Source organism: Alosa pseudoharengus, unplaced genomic scaffold, assembly GCF_046254945.1.
Source record: "Alosa pseudoharengus isolate Yale_2024_CS ecotype anadromous, Long Island Sound unplaced genomic scaffold, YU_APseudo_1.1 YU_APseudo_1.1_scf_1, whole genome shotgun sequence".
Taxonomy (NCBI): Eukaryota; Metazoa; Chordata; class Actinopteri; order Clupeiformes; family Clupeidae; genus Alosa; species Alosa pseudoharengus.
The window spans coordinates 3,049,890-3,069,561 of NW_027468564.1; the positions used below are offsets into that span (position 1 = coordinate 3,049,890).

The following is a 19,672-nucleotide window of genomic DNA, read 5'->3' on the forward strand; positions in this document are numbered from 1 at the left end:
CCTCTCTCCACATAGTGTCATAGGCTTTTTCAATACCTAAAAACACTGCCACCATGACTTCTTTCATAATTAGTGTCTTCTCTATTTCATTGCTGAGCTTTACTAGAGCATCAGTAGTTGATTTGCTTTTCCTGAACTCTGTTTGATATTTTTTAAATGGACATTTATATTCAAGAAAATAATTTAACTGTGCCACTACCATCTTTTCCATTAGTTTTCCTAAATGTGATGTTAAGGCAATAGGTCTGTAATTTTCTAGATTGCTAGAATCCTTTCCTGGCTTGGGAAATGGAAGAATAGTTGCACTTTTCCAGACTTTTGGTATTTTCCCCTCATTCCAAATCTTATTGAATAATTCAAGTACTTTTTCCAGGAATTTATCAGGCAGATTTCTAATCATTACATAACATATATTATCACATCCTGGAGAAGAGTATCCTGTGTTACTTAAAGCCATTTTGAGTTCTGATAAGCTAAATTCAATATCTAATATAGACATACTTCCCCCTCTGATATTAAGAATGTCTTTATTAGCATTTAGTATCTCTTCCTTTCTTTTCTTAAAACACTCATCCATATGATTACCTTTGTGAATTTCTGCAAATTTGAATCCAAGTAAATTGGCTTTCTCCATATCTGAAATTGCTTCATTTTGTCCTTCAAGTAATACAGGAACATGTGGGGGTTCATAGCCGTGGGAAGTAGGGGTGCTGGGGGTGCGGCAGCACCCCCTGCAAGAAAGCACGCGTATTTATATGTCATACCACTCACGATCAGAAAAAAAAGAAGCTCTCCGTCCCCCTGTCTATTATTCTATTATGCACTAAAAATGTTAGGCCTACATTAGACCTGGGAGATCTAAACAAAAACTAAACAAAATATAGCTGCAAGCAGCAATGAGGGGGCCAAGCAGTATAGGCGGGAGTAGCCACGGTGACAAGATAGAACTCAGCAGACACCCGGGATAAACAGGGCTGAAACAGGGCTGAGTATTGCCACTGCCTCCGCCAGCCAGCCCCCCCCCCCCCACCTAATCACCCCAGCCCGTCCCACCCCGTCCTTCCCTGCCCTGCCTTTGCACGCACGCATTAGAATTAACTGGATGGAACATGTTGTCATCAGTTTCACATCAAAAAATAAAAGATTGATATAACACATCAGCAACTACACATCAAAATGCAATATTGCTAATTGCAGCACCCCCTACAGGTCAAAGGTCACCAAATTGTTTGAGCGTCCTCCTAATGGGGTCATGAATATATGTAGTACGTTTGGTTATAATACAAGGCAGGGTTGCTGAGATATGAGCTCACTTCCTGTTTGGCGGCTTCGCCACCAATTTCGATTGGCTGTTACGGGAGAATGCTTTAGTCAATTGTTCCAGAGAGCAATATATTGATAGGTTATGGTCTAAAAATGGTCTGTGCCAATTTTGGTGAAGATCAGATGAAATTTGCGACCCGCGAAAACTTTTTGATGTTTTTGATTAAATCCAACATGACGGCCGAATCAATTACGATGACATCACAAGTTGTGCTGGGTCAGCCTAAGGACCTCCAACAGTATTACCTGAAACCACTAGTGCATTTTAATTCTAAGGACAACAGCAGCTACAGGCCAAAAGGCATGTTTCTTAATTATAGCGCCCCCTAGAAGTCAAAGGTCACCAGATTCCTTGAGCGTCCCCCTGATTGGGTCCTGAGTCCATGCACCAAGTTTGGCTTTGATACATGCAAGGGTTGCTGAGATATAAGCTCACTTCCTGTTTGGCGGCTTCGCCACAAGTTTCGATTGGCTGTTACAGCCGCATGCTACTGTCAATTGTTCCAAAAAGCAATGCACTGATAAGTCATGGTCTGAAGATGGTCTCTGCCAATTTTGGTGAGGATCCGCTGAAATTTGTGACCTGCGAAAACTTGTACGTGTTTTTGATTAAATCCAATATGGCGGCCGAATCAATTACGATGACATCACAAGTCGACATCGGTCGGCCTAAGGACCTCCAACAGTATTACCAGACACCACTAGTGCGTTTTAATTCTAAGCACAACTGCAGCTACAGGCCAAAAGGCATGTTTCTTAATTACAGCGCCCCCTAGAGTTCAAAGGTCACCAGATTTCTTGAGCGTCCCCCTAATTGGGTCCTGAGTCCATGTACTAAGTTTGGTTATGATAGGTGAATGGGTTACTGAGATATGTGGTCACTTCCTGTTTGGCGGCTTCGCCACAAATTTCGATTGGCTGTTACGCGCGAACGGTTTTAGTTCCGGAGACAAAAAGCAATGCATTAATGAGGCATGGTGTGTAGATGATATCTTTGAAGTTTGGTGTCGATCGGACAAAATTTGTGACCTCTGATACATTTTAAGTGATTTTGATGAAATCCAAAATGGCGGAAAATCCATCATGGCGGAAAATGACGTCATAGGGTGCGTTGAACTCGGCATGGTCCAAGGATTCCAGCAATACCTCATTTTTGAAAATCGGACTGACGGGTCAAAAGTTACGTGCGTGAACGCATGTCCAACTTTGGCCTGTTGGTGGCGCTAGAGTGCTTGAGGTGCCATCATGAAACTTGGTGATATTAATCATGGGCCAGTCCCTAATCAGTGTGCCAAATTTCACAACTTTTTACCAGACGGTTCTATGGGCTGCCATAGACTTCAATGGCAGAGGAAAGATGTTGAATAAATATAGCTGCAAGCAGCAATGTGGGGGCCAAGCAGAATAGGTTGGAGTAGCCACGGTGACAAGGTAGAACTCAGCAGACACCCGGGATCAACAGGGCTGAACCTTCACATCAAAAGTGTTTTGTGTTGTGTGGACATTGTCTACATTTTTTTTTGGGTCTTTTTGGCTAAAGACCTTCAGTAGGCCTATGTTCGTGATTTTCAACCACTGTTCTGTGGCACACCAGTGTGCCGTGAGAGATCATCAGGTTTGCGTGGGAAATTGTCCAATTTGGCTTAATTGGTTCAAAAACTTTAGTTGTTGCAAATAGTAGGCTAGGATATGCCATTGTTGAGCATCTGTGCCGGCAATGTAGTGAGTTGCTAAATAAATACTCTTTCATGTCCGTGGGTGACAGTAATAGCGCAATAATGACCTTGTTAATCAAGTGATGCGCACGAGAACTGGCGGTGAAAAATAGATATTGGTAAGTAACGCATTGGGTCCAGAACATACGTAAATAGCGATGCCATGGGGGAAACAATTAGTGGAGGCCAATGGAGAAACAGGTGTCTCTGGTTGGAAATCAGACAGGTGTCTCTGATTGTCAGCTAGTGTTGCCCAGAGCATGCAGGTGCTTGCCTCCAGCAATATGACAGCCGCGTTCACGTAGCCTATGTTACTTAATAGGCTAGAACTGGACGGACAGTCCGGTATCTAGCTTTCTAATATGGGTGAAAAGACGTAGGGCTTAAAACAGCAAATCAATAGGCTAAACATAAATAAATAGGCCTCCTTGAAAAGAAAAAATGCAGACTTTTTGTCATTGTGACGAATTGTCATTATTTTTAGGCCTACTATATTAGGCCACAGCTGTGTAATTCTGTTACATTTTTGGTTGGTGGTGTGCCGCAGGATTTGTTGTAAGATAACAAATGTAGGCCCTACCGTGGCTCAAAAAAGGTTGAAAACCACTGTTCTAAAGAATAGGAGCCTAATGTAAAATGTGGTGGTTTTATTTAGGTGGCAACCTAATCATTAATTTTCAGTCATTGCATTTAATCCATTGAGTGGATTGTACATGTTATATTTTGAATATTTTGCTGTCAGATTTCCATTAACCGATGAAGTTGAAAAAGTTTAGGGACTTTTATTTTGTCAAGTGACATCCATCAGTTCGACTACGACCACGCACCGTCTTTCTTTTCGCGGACGGATGCTCAGAGGTAAGACGTGTATGAAATCTTTAGGGAAAACTAATTGATATGTCTGCATATTTGGTTTTGAGCCATTTGTAACAGAATAAACACACGAAAATATGAAAATATGTTTAACTGATGTGCATCTGGGGAGTTTATTTACATTTGTTAACGTGTTAGTGTATGAACGATAAACTCTACAGTTAGACAGGCAAAAAAGGTAGAAGCGATTGTGTAAGTGTACATTAGTAACGTTAATGCATTAAAACGTTGTTATCAGATTGAAGCAGGCAGTGTGTTGAGAATTGGCCGTTATACAATGAAATACATTGTATTGTCGAATGAAGTTACAAGGCTAGCTGTGAAGATGCTTCACGCCATGCTGCAGGCTAATGGTGCTAGGCACGTGTTCCCCACTGTCGGATGATTGTGAGCACTTGACATTATGATAATTGAGCTCACCCTTGTTTCTTGCATAACTATGTGTTAGAAACGTAGAACATCACTGTAAAGGTGGTTGAGTTTTGGAGTCCGGTCTGTTTTTTTGAGAATTGTTAGGAATGCAAGTTGACGTTGTTAGCATGCTATCCTAAGTCAGAGGCAGACTCCTAGAAGTGTTCCTAGTTCAAGGGCGAACTCGCATGAGTTGATGCAATTCTTAACAAATATCGTTATTTAATTAATCCTTAACAGAGGATGTAGCCTAGGTTATTGGACAGGTTTGGCAGCAAGAATTCAAATGCGAGGGTGGAATGTGACATGCGGCTAAATCATAGCTATGGATAGTAGGCTATGGCTAAAAGACTTGTGAAGTTTGGGGGGCTACTGCGAAAGTTCACGCAGGCGACACGCATGTTGCACGTGACGGGCATACTTGATCATTATCTGCATGGTATGCAGGTGGCAAACGGCCTGTTATACAACAGTATTTCTGCTGGGTTCGGATAGATTACTTTCGCTGAAATGGCTGCATTTAATGTGTATCGAGTTCGATATAAATTTAACCCTGTTTTGACAATTGTTTCATGAAATTGGAACCTTCTTGTTTCTGACTTCATGATGAAACATGTTTATTAGTCATGAGGTTATGTCGGTACGTTTTGAAGGCATAGTATTGAGATTTCCCCATGGCTGGCTCAATTTATGTTGACTGATGACGGCAAAAGTTAATTGCGTGAAAGCACGTTGGTGGCGCTAGAGCGTTTGAGAGATCCATATGAAACTTTGGTGAATTTAATCATGGGATTGTCCCCAATCAGCTGCCATAGTCTCCCATGGTGGATCAATGGGTGCCTTTGGGAATTGGTTCCTAATAATGTCTAAACCACAATTAGTCGTACCAGCCATGTCGGAAAGGAAGAAAGCTAGATGCTTGCTCATCCTTAAGCACACTATGTTGATAGTTGATTTAATTTTATAGTATATTTAGTATATTAGTATCATGTTTATCTTCTACTGTTTCTATTGTACAGTGGAGTTTTCTTATATGTATATTACTTGTTTTATACTGTAAGTGCATGTTGTGTGTGATGTCTGTATGCTACTGAGAGTCTAATCTATCTGAAGGTAGATGAAGCAATCAGCTTGAGAGGGACATTTGCTACAGCCAAGTTTCTTGTGGTTGGTGTCTGGTGTTTGTCAGCAGAGATAGAAACAATGTTTCAAAGCTGATTTGTGGTTATGTCTTGTTAAAAGGTTGCAGACGAACCGCCCAATGATCATGGCCAGCCCCGCAAAAAAAACTAAGGTCGAAGAGGAGACCGTGGTTGGCCACGTGCACGCCGTGTCGCCTGTGAAGACGTCGCGGCAGAACGTGCGCTACTTTGAGGCTACCCTCCAGACCGGCCGGGAAGAGTTCAACAGGGTGGTCTGTTTTGCGCCGGAGAAGAGGAGCGAGTTCATCCAGGCCTCCGATAACAGCCAGGCGGTGCGGCTGTCACGCGCGCGGAAGAGCATCAGTACGTATCTGTCTAGCCTTCACGTGGTTGTTTTTCAATGGGCTGAGCACTGCGTTATGATCAGGTTGCATCTCTTTTTCTATTTTGTTTCCACAGGCTTTGGCAACCCTGGTGGATATGACGTCCTCCTCTCAAGCACCAGCAGCGTGGGCGTACTTGACTACCTGGACTTTCCCAGGAGGAAGCCGCCCGATGTGGACCAGCTGACCGTGGCCCAAGTGTTGGCCCTGGGTCCTATGCAAAGAGTGAGTGTTACAGGGTTCCCAGGGGTGATGGAACTTCTGGAATATCATGGCATTTTGGACAGTCTGTTCCAGTCGTGGAAAGTCAGGGAATTTTATCATTTTTGGGGCAAAAGTCATGGAATATCAGGGAATTTTGTTGTAGCAGTTTAAAATGTACTTGCCAGATATAATTCATTCAAGTATTTCCATGCCGAATTGGGAGTATGTTTGGTTATTTGCTTTACTGTTTGCTTGATTCTTGAATATGATATAACCAGTCATGGAAATTCAGGGCTTTTTTTTTGTCAGGGAAAAGTCATGGAATCTTACTTTTAACTTAGAGTGGGAGCCCTGGTGTTACCATTTTGGTAATTATTGTTATTTTTGTTGTGTTTTTGTTTCAAAGAAAAGTATTTCGACGAGAGACGCAGACCAAACCCTAATGACACTTTTGTTTGTGTCTGTCTTCTTTTTCAACAGGTTGGTGCCATGGAAGTCAGGGTGGTGCAGGCCACGGGCAACAGGGTTGTGCCGGTCCGTGGGACGCCGGTTGAGCTGAAGGTTTTCGAGGTCTGCGACGCCACGGGACAGACGGGACTGACGGTGTGGGACAGAGTCATCCTGTCAGTGCAGGAGGGGAGGTCCTACCGTTTCACCACGCTCACCACGCGGAAGGAGACAGACCGGACAGTACTGACCACCACCCCGTCCACACAGGTGACTCCTTGCGCGGAGGTGGGTCGGCCCGCTGTCTTGAGGCCCGCGTCTGTTGGCGGCGAGGAGGTCGTCTGTGGAGCGGTGGTGGGGGTGAAGATTGTGGCGAAGCCCAGGTGCCCGAGGTGCCATGCGGGGCAGGAGAACCTGGTCGCCAGGTGCTCCACGCACCGCTGCGAGCGCTGTGGCCTTCTGCAGCGCACGACGGCGTACATAATCACCTACTCTGGCGTGGTGATCGTGCTCAGCCAGAAGGGGGAGGAGCGATCCATGGCCTTGACCAACTCGGCAGTGTTCGCGTATGTGAGGGACAACTTCCTGTCCAGCTGTGGACACGACGGTGCGGCGCTGGAGGAGACAGTGATGGCGCTGGAGGAGGTGGAGGTCACCTTGAGTGGAGATGGGTCGGTTGTTTGTTTTGGCAAGTTTGCACCAGCAGGGCCATCTGTTGAGCAGGGCAGTGCCAAGTGTGCTGATGCGGCAGGAGGGAGTACCACCCAGGGCGAGGCGCTGGAGGAGGTCACCGTGAGTGGAGATCGGCCGGTCGTCTGTTTTGCCGGCTCTGCTCCAGCAGGGCCATCTGTTGAGCAGGCCAGTGCCAAGTTTGCTGATGCGGCAGGAGGGAGTACCACCGAGGGCGAGGCGCTCGATGTGTTAAAAGGGTTGGAAGAGGTCCTTGCCCAAGAGATGACCGACTGAAGTTGTGTATTATTATTGGTGTTCTGTTGTGTTTTTTTATATCGTTCATTGGTGTGTGTTTTTTCTTGTTCTATTCGTGTGTAATTTATTGTTGATTTACCGTGTGATTATTCTGTATATAGTACATATAGTGGAGTAAAGCACCTGTTCTGATTTAAGCGGTTGTGTTGTGTTTTGTCTTACAAAGGTTTTTGGGTTGTGGTTAGACTTAGATATGTAGCCATGGGCGGGGCCTTAGCTGTTAGGGTGTGAAATATAGCTTATGTATTTTTTTTAACAGGAAGACTTTCCTTGTCATGTAGATTTACAACGTTAATCTTAAGGGCAATGAACAAACAAAAAACATTGGAGAAACATGGCTGTAGGCAAAGGCTTAATATTGTTTTTCATTCATAGTTCCACGTGCATGTGCCTGCAATGCCCAATACCAGGATGAGGCTACTTTTGAAATCAAAGGCTACGTGGCTTGGGTGACTGTATAGGCTGTAGTAAATGAATGTATCCATTTCATTCATTTAGTCATAACAGCAGACAACTTTCAAGTTGCTTGTGTAACGATAAATGTTGCTTCCCCTTTAAAATATACAGAGTGCAGAAACAAGTGCTACGATTAACTGAGCCAGTCAGTTGCCAGCAAGGTAAGAGCATGGCAGCGTTGCTGAGATACAAGGTCCTGTGCTTTTATACTGAGAGGTGATAGGCCTGCAAACACATCTTGACACATATCTTCTCTGGACAGGAATGAAATGAAATATGTAAATGCAAATGTTGTGAGAACAGAGGTATGCACATGAATGGTTTGAAATAATTATACTTTAGGAACAATGGTGATGTACTCTAAGGACCGTAGAATAACAGTAGGCATAAAGGTGGAAATATAGATTGAAAATCCAGCAGGGTTTATGACCACAGTCCAGGCGAAAATCTACAGTAGGCCTACATGTCACAAGCTGTATAGCTTACATTTCATGAAACAAGATGGCAATCAGATTGACATCATGTTGGTCAGACAAAACGAAAGAATTCTTTGCGTATTGACAGTTTGGCCTTCTACAGCTCGCAGAGCCAATGTGTTGAGGTTGGAGTTGAACTTGCTTCGCGGTGCCACTTACTGGCCACGAAGAAGACAACAGGCTTTTATAGGACTCTTACTCAGTAAGGAGTTATGTCCCGGGTAACAAGATGGGTCCTGTGTATGCATTGTACATTTTCTCTTCATCAGATTTATTGGTTGATTGTATACTTGTAGGCTATGTATCAAGACTGTTGTGTCTGCTTTTTATGGATGTTCTGTGCGCCTTTTCCACTTAGTTTGTGCGAAAAAATAATATTATTCAGGTATTGTTGATGTTAATGTTTTACAGAAAAGGTATATTTTAATTATTCATTATTTACCGTTTTGTTTAATATTTAAACATTGTTATATTTAAACAGTGGCCTACTATCTGATTGTGACACTGGTTGATAGGGGTTGTGCTATGGGTGCCCAGCTAGTGGCAGCACAGAGGTCTTTGGTAGGCTATTGCATCGTTTGTATTTTACGTTCAGTTTCATGAAATATATTTGACAAATGAGATTTACTGACTGTATAGTTGTATTTAGACTGATATGTTTCTTTTCCTCATTATTAGGCGTATTATAAAATTTGTGACCTGTGAAAAATGTTCTACATTTGTTTTGGGTCCATAGTCTAACTTCAGTGAGTATGTTCTAAAGAATAGAAGCCTAATGGAAAATGTGGTGGTTTTATTTAGGTGGCAACCGAATTATTCACTTTCAGTCATTGCATTTAATCCATTGTGTGGATTGTACATTTGGTTATATTTTGAATATTTTGATGTCAGATTTCCATTAACAGATGAAGTTGAAAAAGTTTAGGGACTTTTAATATGACAAGTAATAGCCATCAGTTCGACTATGACGACACACCGTCTTTCTTTTCGCGAACTGATGATCAGAGGTAAGACGTGTATGCAATGTGTCGAGAAAAGTTATTGATATGTCTGCATATTTGGCTTTGAGCCATTTATAACAGAATGAACACACAGAAATACGAAAATATGAAACTATGTTTAGCGGATGTATCTGTAGAGTTAGTTTATTCAGATTTGTTAACATATTAGTGTCACACCATGAACGATAAACTCTACAGTTAGACAGGCAGGAAAGGTAACGTTAGCGATTGTGGAAGTGTGGATTCGTAATGTTAATACTTTAAAATGTTATTATCAGATTTAATCAGGCAGTGTGTTGAGAACAGGCCGTTATCTCATGAAATACGTTGTATCGTCGAATTAGGTTTAGCTGCTACTTTATAGGCTAACGCTGGCACGATGCTTCACGCCATGATGATTGAGGCTAACGTTAACGTTGTCAGGCACGTGTTTGTGAAGGCAGGCAAGCATGTGCAATTCTTAGCAAATAACTAATTTAACTAATGATAAACAGGATGTAATGTTGGCTTAGGTTAAATTGGTCTGATTTGACCGCGTGCATTCAAATGTCAGGGTGGATTATGAGGTTAAAATCGTGGATGAATGTAATGTTAGGTTAGGCTAAACTAGTCTTGAAATATATGAAGGGAGGGCACAAGCTCACATAAGGCCACAAACAATTGTGTTGTACATGACTCATCTAAATTATTCTTTTCTGTTGGCTATTTTAGGTGGCAAACGGTAGCCTCAAGGATTAAAGTTCTCCGTCATAGGACGGATTTCCGTCAATTTGATTTTAGAAATGTCATATTTGAGATCGATGCAGATCCGATGAGAAAAAAAATAGGAGGGGGGGGGACTGTCACCTTTGCTTTTCCTTTTTAACGCAACTACAAATATTAGGTAAATGTTTAAAGACCTAATTGTGTTCTTGAGAACTTTCTGTGTCTCAATCAGTGACCGCTCAAGAAGATAGCCTACGTCAGCCATGAGTTTTGCTTTGTAGCTACACACTTGTCTCGGGCGTTTGCTTAAAAAAAAAAGAACACGTATGGAGGACTATAACGGTCTAAAAGTTGGATTATAGTGACACAATCGAGACAGCTGATGAGGTTGGCCAATCCGTTTAACTTTTTTGGATATGATATTGTGAGCTCTATGTGCGAATTCGGAGAAGAAGCGTAGGCTGTGTTCTTTCCGTGCATCAATAGACACTTACTATCGCGAACTCATATCGCGAGGTCATTCATTTTGGGTGTCACCTATGACTTGAATAGATAGCCTGCTATGCCACCCGATGTAGGCTACTATTATTGTTACAGTTTTTAATCAATGCAACTAACATTATGTGTAAAGCGACGCAATATAAACCGTAGCCTATGCAATTTATTATCCCGTCTGTTATGACATGTACAACAATGTTTTTCACAATTTGCGACGGAAGGTTTTGACTGATCGTGTCGAGTAAGGGGGTCAGTCGTGTTTGTGACGCACAGACAGCCTTGTAGCCTATTTTGCTTAGGCCTCACTTTTAACGACAGTAGGTTGTGAGTGTATGTTGACAAAAAATAACCATACAATTAAAATAGTAAACTTAAAACTTTGCTATAAAATATTATTAATTTATAGCACAAAACCATAACCAGTAGGCCTACCAGAACCTCGCATATTAGCGTCATGATTTGTGTGCGTCTATTTGGCAAGGCCACTAGCTGTCATGGATGCGTTGTTGCTAAAGGAAGGCAGGTGTCAAAAGTTAAAAAATAAATGCAGATGTGCAGCTGTTGGAAACGGGGGAGAACTAACAAGCCATGGTGTAAAGAAATTAAAGTGCCAGTGGTTTGCTTTTGCGCGGTTCGCTGCAAGAAAATTGTTTATGGATGCAATAGGAAAACGTTTTAGCACGCCACCAATCAGAAGACCGCCATAAGGTTAACGTTCGTGCACTTCAGGACATCTTCCCTACCTGGTGCAACTAGCCACCACGACAGATAGGCTACGTTTATCTATGGCTGACCGTTTTTACGTTTAGAAAGTAGGCTACGCATGTTCTTTCATAGCGCAACACATATGTCCTTAACCATATCGCAACCTCTTGTCAACCTTATACAATCTGTTGCTGAAGACAAAAGCGCCGTCTCCAGATTGTCGTTATCAAATGCGCAGACCTCCTGCATGAGCACACACAGTATTGCTGCTCATTGGAAAACTGAGTTGTCTGTAAAACTCAAAATTACCATGTTTTCATTAAATGCGGATGAGGCAACAAATGGAAATATGAACAATATAATACGCACACCCATCCCCTCCCCCCCCCAACCCCCCGGAAAAAAAAAAAACGTTCACGCGTGGACAGTATTTTTCCTTTAGGTTCGTGCTTACATAGCACAACATCCACATGCAATAATGCAACAACAGGCTAAAGCTACCTTTAGTTGTGTTATAGCGTACTGTAACGTCTGGCTTTAAACGACTGTAATGCAGTCGTTCTGACAAGCACACCAATTGCTTAGCCAACCTTGTTCTTGCCCATCTTAAATAGCTCTAGCTTTGCTGCCTCCATCCTTTCTGTTTTCGTTGTTTAAACTTGTGATATCCATGAATTGAGTTAGTGAATTAGCTCAACATTGTGTGCTGATAACCATATAGAAAGCCGAGTAAAAGAAAAAAAGTAGCCTATGCGTGCCTGCGTGCGTATTCTCTCCTGCTCAAACATGTGTGCACGTTAATTTTAATAAGTGTTCACTAACTTTACTTAATAGAAAATTGTAAATAGCCTGATGGCATGCAACTAATGGGATACTGTGCATAGTTGGAAAGGTATGGTGGGCCAATATGGTGTGAATATACACACACACAAGGTAAATTTTCTCTCGTTGTTGAGTGATGGTACGCACAGTGCGTACGGACGTACACCTGCAGGCGCGCCTGAGTAAGTGTACCCTGTAGCCTCGTTTTGGTTTAAACAATGGCCGCTGTGTGAATAAGGCGAATACTCCCTTTACTTTGCTGTTTGCATCTTTTTGTACATTAAAAACCAATAGGTCGCGACCGCAAAAGGGGTGCTATCTCTATAGGTAGATATGAACAACGTATGACTTATGGCCTGAAAAAAGTTCAGTCAAATGATTTTTTTTCACTTTAATCCCTGTAGCCTATTTCGTACTGTTTTGGATTACCTAATCTCAAATGGCTTCATATAATGTACCAATTACTTCATAAATTAAACAACAACAACAACTTTTATAAAATTCATAAGCCTAACCTTTTTTGTATGACCACCAATTCCTGCTATGAGATGTCTTGGTTTGGTTCAGACCATGGTTTTAGATATGGGAATAGATTTCACTGGGGATAGGAATTATATTTTTAAATGTAAATTGTGAAGGCATAATATACAGATTTTTCCTTGGCTCAATACAAATACAATGTGTACATCTAGAATGTGGCAATGCCAAGAGGTGCTACCTTTTAGGTAGCTAATTTGCTGGTTTTACACCAAAATCCTGTAGTGCTGCTTTAACAATTTTCTGTCAATTGGGAGAGTGTATTGGTATATTAAGAATGACTACAAGCCACATCACACGTTTGCAAGTTCAAAGTACATATTATTGTAAATGCTAAGTATGTATTTTAAATAATCTCTATATATTTTTGTTTTAAACTGTTTTCCAGAATCTGGATATTTGAGTGAAGTTTTATATTGAAGGTAAGCATGAAATGTTTCATAACTTTTGTCACATACATTCACATAAACAGTACAACTTGAAGGGGAATTTAAAAAATGTGGTGTGTCATGCATATGAAAGCAAGCAAGTAGGATTTAAGAGTTGTAGAGCTGGGTTGCTTTCATTAGTTTTATTCCTGTCTCATATGCCTTTTGCTGTAGGTCAACAAAGTGTATGCCTCAGTATGGTATAGCTGTATCATACGTTTCATGGTACTTGTGCGTAGGCCTAATGGTATAACAATTCTGATGTCAAATTTGTTTCACCCTTTGTGTCAGTGCATGCAAGTGTCAGGTAAATGTACAAATATAGGGGAATGTATGAATTGAATGTTTATAATGGCTTTAAAGCTACATACCACTCCTTTTGATTCATTCAGTGTGGTTGACCCTTGCATATGCAATTAAAGAAACAAGATTGTAGGTTGTGAAAACAAGCAGTATTGTTGTAATTAAATGTACGGTATCCACATTATAATATAATGTTCCTTATCAACGATGCTGGTGTTATGTCAAGGTATGCTGCTTTGCTGAGATACTGTAGCACAAATGAATAGTATTTTACAAAAATGGCACTGTTCTGTTTAAGGATGCAGGCTAAAATGCTGCTTTTAGCCACCAGTATCCAATGTTTTGATTTAGGAGCAGCACCATCTGATCGATCAAAACAGATAGTTGAAATAGACTAACAATCCTGAATGTTTTTTTTGTGCTTTGTTTATTTGGTTTTTGGTTTAGCATATTGACCAACAAATATTATATATGAAATGTGTGTTGAGGTAGCAAAAATTACAGTACCCTACTTGTGCTATAGCACAACTTGATGGGCAGCCTAATTTGACCCAACACTGGCTCTTTGGCATTGCCATCAGGGTGTAAGCGACAGTGCAAGGCTGTGTAAGTTGATGGTAATTTGCACTTGTGACCTAGTTGGCAGTGATTCGACACCTTGTTTTTTAATTATTGAAAATGTTTTGAACATCTGGTCAGGGTTTGTAGACTATATAAACAGTAATAATTGTGTGTGTGATTTTATTGGGAAATTTGTTGAAAACATCTGAAATGCTAGACTCAGTTATTAGTCTTAAAGTATTTTTTGCTTTCAGTATGCCTTGCTCATGCTTTTAAGTGTTGTATAGTTTCACTTTTGAATGTAAAGAAGTTAAAGAACATTTATGATGTAAATATGTACATTGTTGCCTGTTTATCAGAACTGATGAAATTAGTACAGTGTAACTTATGAGATGCTTAAGGAAATGTAGCATGTCAGACTTGCCTGTTTCTGATTTGTGTTCTGTGTGTTTTGCAGATGCCGTGTCCAAACAAGCGCTCCAGGGCAGCCAAAAAAAGACAGGCTGATTTGAGGTCCACTAAGGTCAGGCTGGTGAACTTTTCATTCTGTCCTGATGTTTTATGATTGTGTGTATGATAGAAAACATGTTTAAATGTTGCTTCCAGTTAGCAATTGCAGTAGTTTTTACATTTCAGGGGTGTGATTCTTCCGTTTTTAAACGGAATTCCGTTTTTTTTTTTTCGACTTGAAAATGAGACCCACGCAATTCGTACAGATCCGATGAGTTTTTTTTTTTAGAGGGGGGGGGTAGTCTGTTGATCAGAGGTAGGCTATATTTCTGCATTACACAGGCCATCATTACAACAGGTCGCTGACAATGACAGGTTTTGTTCTTCACATCTTTCCGGATATCACGCCGCTTGTAGTGTATTCCGTTTATTAGTGGATTTCATTGAAAGTGAAAGTAGACGGGTTGATCAGCTGCATTCTGAAGAATGCTTGATTCAAGTTCAGTGTGTGTGGCGCACTTCTCAGCAGAAGCCAAGAAACGGTAAAGGTCAACAAATTAATTTAAAAAGACATCATGTATGAAGTTTTTTCCCCCCTCGTTTTGGCTTTGCATCGGGTTCGCTGTCAGGATTTTCCGATAATGAATCTCGTGATGCTGATATTGAATTTTAATTTCTGCGCGTGTATTTGTAAGCTGTGCTTGAAGTTAGCTGTGACAGTCTAGCCAAACCTTACAGGTTTTCAAAGCCTGTCTACCTTAGGCCTACTACATTGTTTAGTTAACACCTTGTCATTTTGCGTTTGTCCAGCCGTTCACCTATCAACAACCTTCAAGTTGCAACCTCTTCAATCAGCATCAAAATATCAGTAGGCCTATCAGATGATTCACTATTTTGTACGTAGGCCCAGAGGATTGTTAGGGGGCAGGCTATATATTATCATCAAGTAGGAGTATAGTAAATAATTTAGTCAACATTTTAACTCAATGTTGGTTTAAGTTATAAACAAAACATGTTATAAATGGAAAAAATCCATGGTTCTGCGTCACTGTTGGCAAAATGATCATGATGGCCTATATATTTCAGCCATATTTGGGTTACTCTTGTGTAGGTCTATAGCAGTGATCCTCACATTGGCAGTGTAAAATCAAAAGGAGAGCCACTTTTACGACAACATACTAAGTCACCTTTGCAAATGTGCATTTCTACATATAAATTGGACATCCCACAAAAAAAGAAATAACAGCCAATACAGCTAAATATATACAGCCAAGGCTTAATAACTTCCTTTCACCTTCATTATTTCGGTGAAGGGAAAAGTATAATTCAGGTGTTTCAGTTTTTCAGTTTTATTTTTAATTCAGTTGCACATTTAAAAAAATATATTGGCTGTGTTACCACATAGCCTTCAGTGGGTCCCATTTAGAAATGGCCACTTCATTCGTGCTTTCCGTGATTTACGCAGCTGAAATGTATTACAACTTATCGCCACAAGGTGGCAGTGTAAGTCCGCTGTAGCATTGCCGGTAAACAGGGCAGCGGATTGCATTCAAAGGCGTTGCAAGTGGCAGTGAGCAGGCTTGTGCAAAATTCCAGAATTGAATTGAAACTGGCTCTTAAATTCCAATTCAATTCTTGAATTTCACTTCACACAAAATGTTCTTACGGGGGAGCATGCCCCCGGACCCCCCTAGTATTTGCCCCAAATATATTTTCTGTAAGGCCCTTTTCCAGTGCCACCCTTGCATAGGATTTGCCTCATGAATTTTACACCTAAGTGTAGGTGATGTAAATATATACGGTAGCCAACACTATAGTACACTAAAGTACCTGAACCATCGGGGGGGTCACTCCGTGCTACGTATATTTTCCTTTTTTTTTTACCTTTGCCAATCACACCCCTGACATTTGCTTGAATGTTTAAGGTAAGGCAGGTAGGCTGTGTGCAACCATGTACATCAGGTCATGTATGCAGGTTTGTGAAAGAGTAGGAGGTGTTTTCCTTCCTTCTAAGTAGATGTTTGATACACATACATATGCTGCAGTTTTATCCTCACAATGTTTTTGAGATGGTACAGTACAGATTACATGATGTTTCAGCTTTCTGTTTTTTATTAGTGACACTTGGGTGGTTTGATATATGCATTATATGAATGTTGAATAACAATTCTCTAGTAGATGTACAGAGTCAGGTAGTTGAGTGCAAGTCTGAGTTCATTGTCAATAGGATCATAATTGTATATTAAATCTTTTTAGTATGATGGTTGAGTTCAGGTTCATGTAAGTGCCGTATCAAAAATGTGTTATGTATGGGTTGTTTTATAGCATAGATGTATTCTTTTATGTAGAATTTAGAGACTCGAGAGACAGAGATTATTCAACACTGATATGGTCAGATACCGCTTGGTCATGGTCAGTGGTAGGAGGGTCTTTGTTGGCTGTCCAGTTCCTCACAGATGATTATAAAATGCTGGCCTGACCTCAAGATCGATGTAGTGGTTGTTACCAGGATAGGCATTGTACTTTGTAATGTGATGGCTCTTGTACCATAAGCACTTGCGTTACAGTAATCTTGATGCAGAGAAGGAGCTATGTCAGGAATGGACTCAGGATGGTGCACTGTTTGTAACGCTTTACACTTAGATAGTGTCATGACTGTGTTATTGGCATGCAAACAGTAGAAATGTTTTCTATGGCCAAGTTGTCCAACTTTGGTGAATGGAAAAAGTGTGGTTTATTAGCTCTATAGATTGAACTTTTGTAAAGGCATACTGTATAAATGTGAGCTATGGTTCTTTCTAAACATACGACTACTACTGTCAGTTCTAGTTGGCCTCCCTGCATGTGTTGTAAAAGCTTTGGAGATGATTCAGAATGCAGCAGCAGCATGTCTGATACTTTCTCAGCCTAAGAGGACACATGCTTCTTGTTGTCTGCATTGGCTTCCTATTGCAGCCAGAATTAAATTCAAAACCCTGACATTGACATATATGGCTTTTACTGGATCAGCTCCATCTTATGGTAATATGATCCCGCCTTTGGTTTTGATGGTTTGTCGGTAACGGAATATTGAAAGCCACAGCAATGAAGAGGACTGATCAATGATTTTATTGTTATGATTGTTGCGTCACAGACTATCTTTAACTGTTGCCATAGCAATTGAGCAATTTTGTATTAACATCTTTAGTTGTATCAACATGTATTCTTTACTTGAGTCATTATAATTTTACATGAATTAGTGTAATTATATGTTTGGATGAAAGTGTCTGCTAAATACCATAACAAATGTGAACCATTGCATGTTTTCATAGAAGTGGAAAGACATTGTCAATTATGCTGGTTTTTTGTTGCAACAGTTGAATGGTCAAACAACCATGGTATCATTACATGTGACTGACTAATGTGTTTTGTTGTAGATGCCGGCTGATGTCGCTGAGCCAGGACAGACTACAGTGGACCGAGATACCGAGGTTTTGCCACCGCTACCTCGTAAAAATAAAGCAAGGGCCGAGGTTTTGCCAGCGCTACCTCGTAAAAAAAAGGCCAGTGCTCCGCAGTCTTCGGACGCCAACTTTGCTCCCGTACTGTTCACGTATTGCTCACGTACTGCTCAAACTCAGCCAAACTCTGCTCAAACTCAGCCAAACTCTGCTGAAACTCTGCTCAAACTCAGCCAAACTGCTGACTCTCTGAATATGTGCCATGACTCTGCAAACCCACTGTCAAGTACTTTGACTTCTAATGCTACTAATGATTGCTTGATTGAATCTGTTGACTTCCCAGAGAGATCTGTGCTGATGGGGTCCTTTCATCAAGGCGATTCACGGTTTGGAAATGTGCGCAACAAGCAGTGTGGTGCCATCAGTTTGACTGCTGTTTTGAAGTCCAAGATGAAGAACGTGTGGAGTTGGGAAACTCGAGATCTTGATGATGTTTTGATTAAGGGAACTGTTCTTTACAGGTCAATGAGTGCACAGGGTAAAATAAGAGACCAAGGAAGGGGTTACATTGCTGTGTCTGAATTGCCTAGGCAATATGAAGTGTGGAATTGTGATTTCTCAATAAACTTTGCTGATTCTTACACTGGATTTATTCAGGTTGATGACTACGACAATGCTTTACGTGATGTTGCCATGCCTTTTGATGTAGCACTGCAGCGGGCGCTGTTTAGCAATGATGCTTGTTTGTTAACCATTTGTGCTAACACATGTGCTGTAGTGAATGCAGGAGCAAGGTTTGCGTTTGTTGATTCACACGCTAACAGATACGTCAACCAGAAAGGTGAGAGGACAAGTTGTGTTGCATACTTCAGCTCTATACACTCCCTGGTCACATTTGTTTACGACTTTGCAAGATCTTTCGGCGTAAGTACACCAAGGTTTGAGGTAACTGGAGTCGCAGTAATAACTGATGCCAATGCCCAGATGGACGATTCATCCAGCTGTTCAACGAGCTCTGCAAGTTGCCGTCCACTATGCAGCGATGTGGTGAAGCCTAAAGTGTGTGAACGAGTTGTAAGTGGGTCGTCTACAGTTGCAGCTAATTGCACAAGTGGCACAGAATGTTCACAGACCAGCAGACCACTCTACAGTGACGTTTTGAAACGAGTTTCCAGTAAGGGTGTTAAGCAAAACAAAACCGCAACAGACGATGTCATTCTTATTGATGCAGGTGCGCACGAACAGCCTTTTCAACCTGTAAAGTATGATGTGCAGGCAAATGATGTCATTATAAGTGATGTAAGATTTCACAAACAGGCTTTTAAACCTTTAACTCGTCAAGACCAGGATGCACTGTGCGCGCGTTTAGAGCTTCAAAATGAAAATGTTGATTTAGGCTTAATGGCAACCATTGATCTCGATGACATGGGATGTCCCTGTAAGATAAAAAGCATAAAACCTGATGGGAATTGCTTTTACCGTAGCCTAACCTTTAGCATTTGTCACAATGAAGACAAGCATTTGAAAATAAGACGGGCTGTCGTGAAACACCTTCAGAGAAACAACACCAAATTTGAAACATATCTTAGGGATGAATACACATCTGTGCAGGACTATGTGAGTAAATCAAGAATCTACTACTGTGGTTCATGGGCAAAAGAGATTGATATTTTTGCTGCTGCTGACTTATTGCAAACAACTATATTTACTTTCAATGATGGGAGATGGAATATGCACAGACCTACAGACTCACAGGCATGTAGAGAGAATTGCATTTATTTAAATCACACTGGTAGTCATTATGA

General features: G+C 41.1%; 1 long non-coding RNA gene across 1 annotated transcript; it reads left to right on the forward strand.

Moving 5' to 3' along the window:
- Positions 1-14,428: 14,428 nt before the first annotated feature.
- On the forward strand, positions 14,429-18,508 carry LOC143121253 (uncharacterized). Its single transcript, XR_012986457.1, has 2 exons — positions 14,429-14,500; positions 17,844-18,508. It is a non-coding gene; the product is annotated as an uncharacterized LOC143121253 (long non-coding RNA).
- The last annotated feature ends 1,164 nt before the right edge of the window (positions 18,509-19,672 follow it).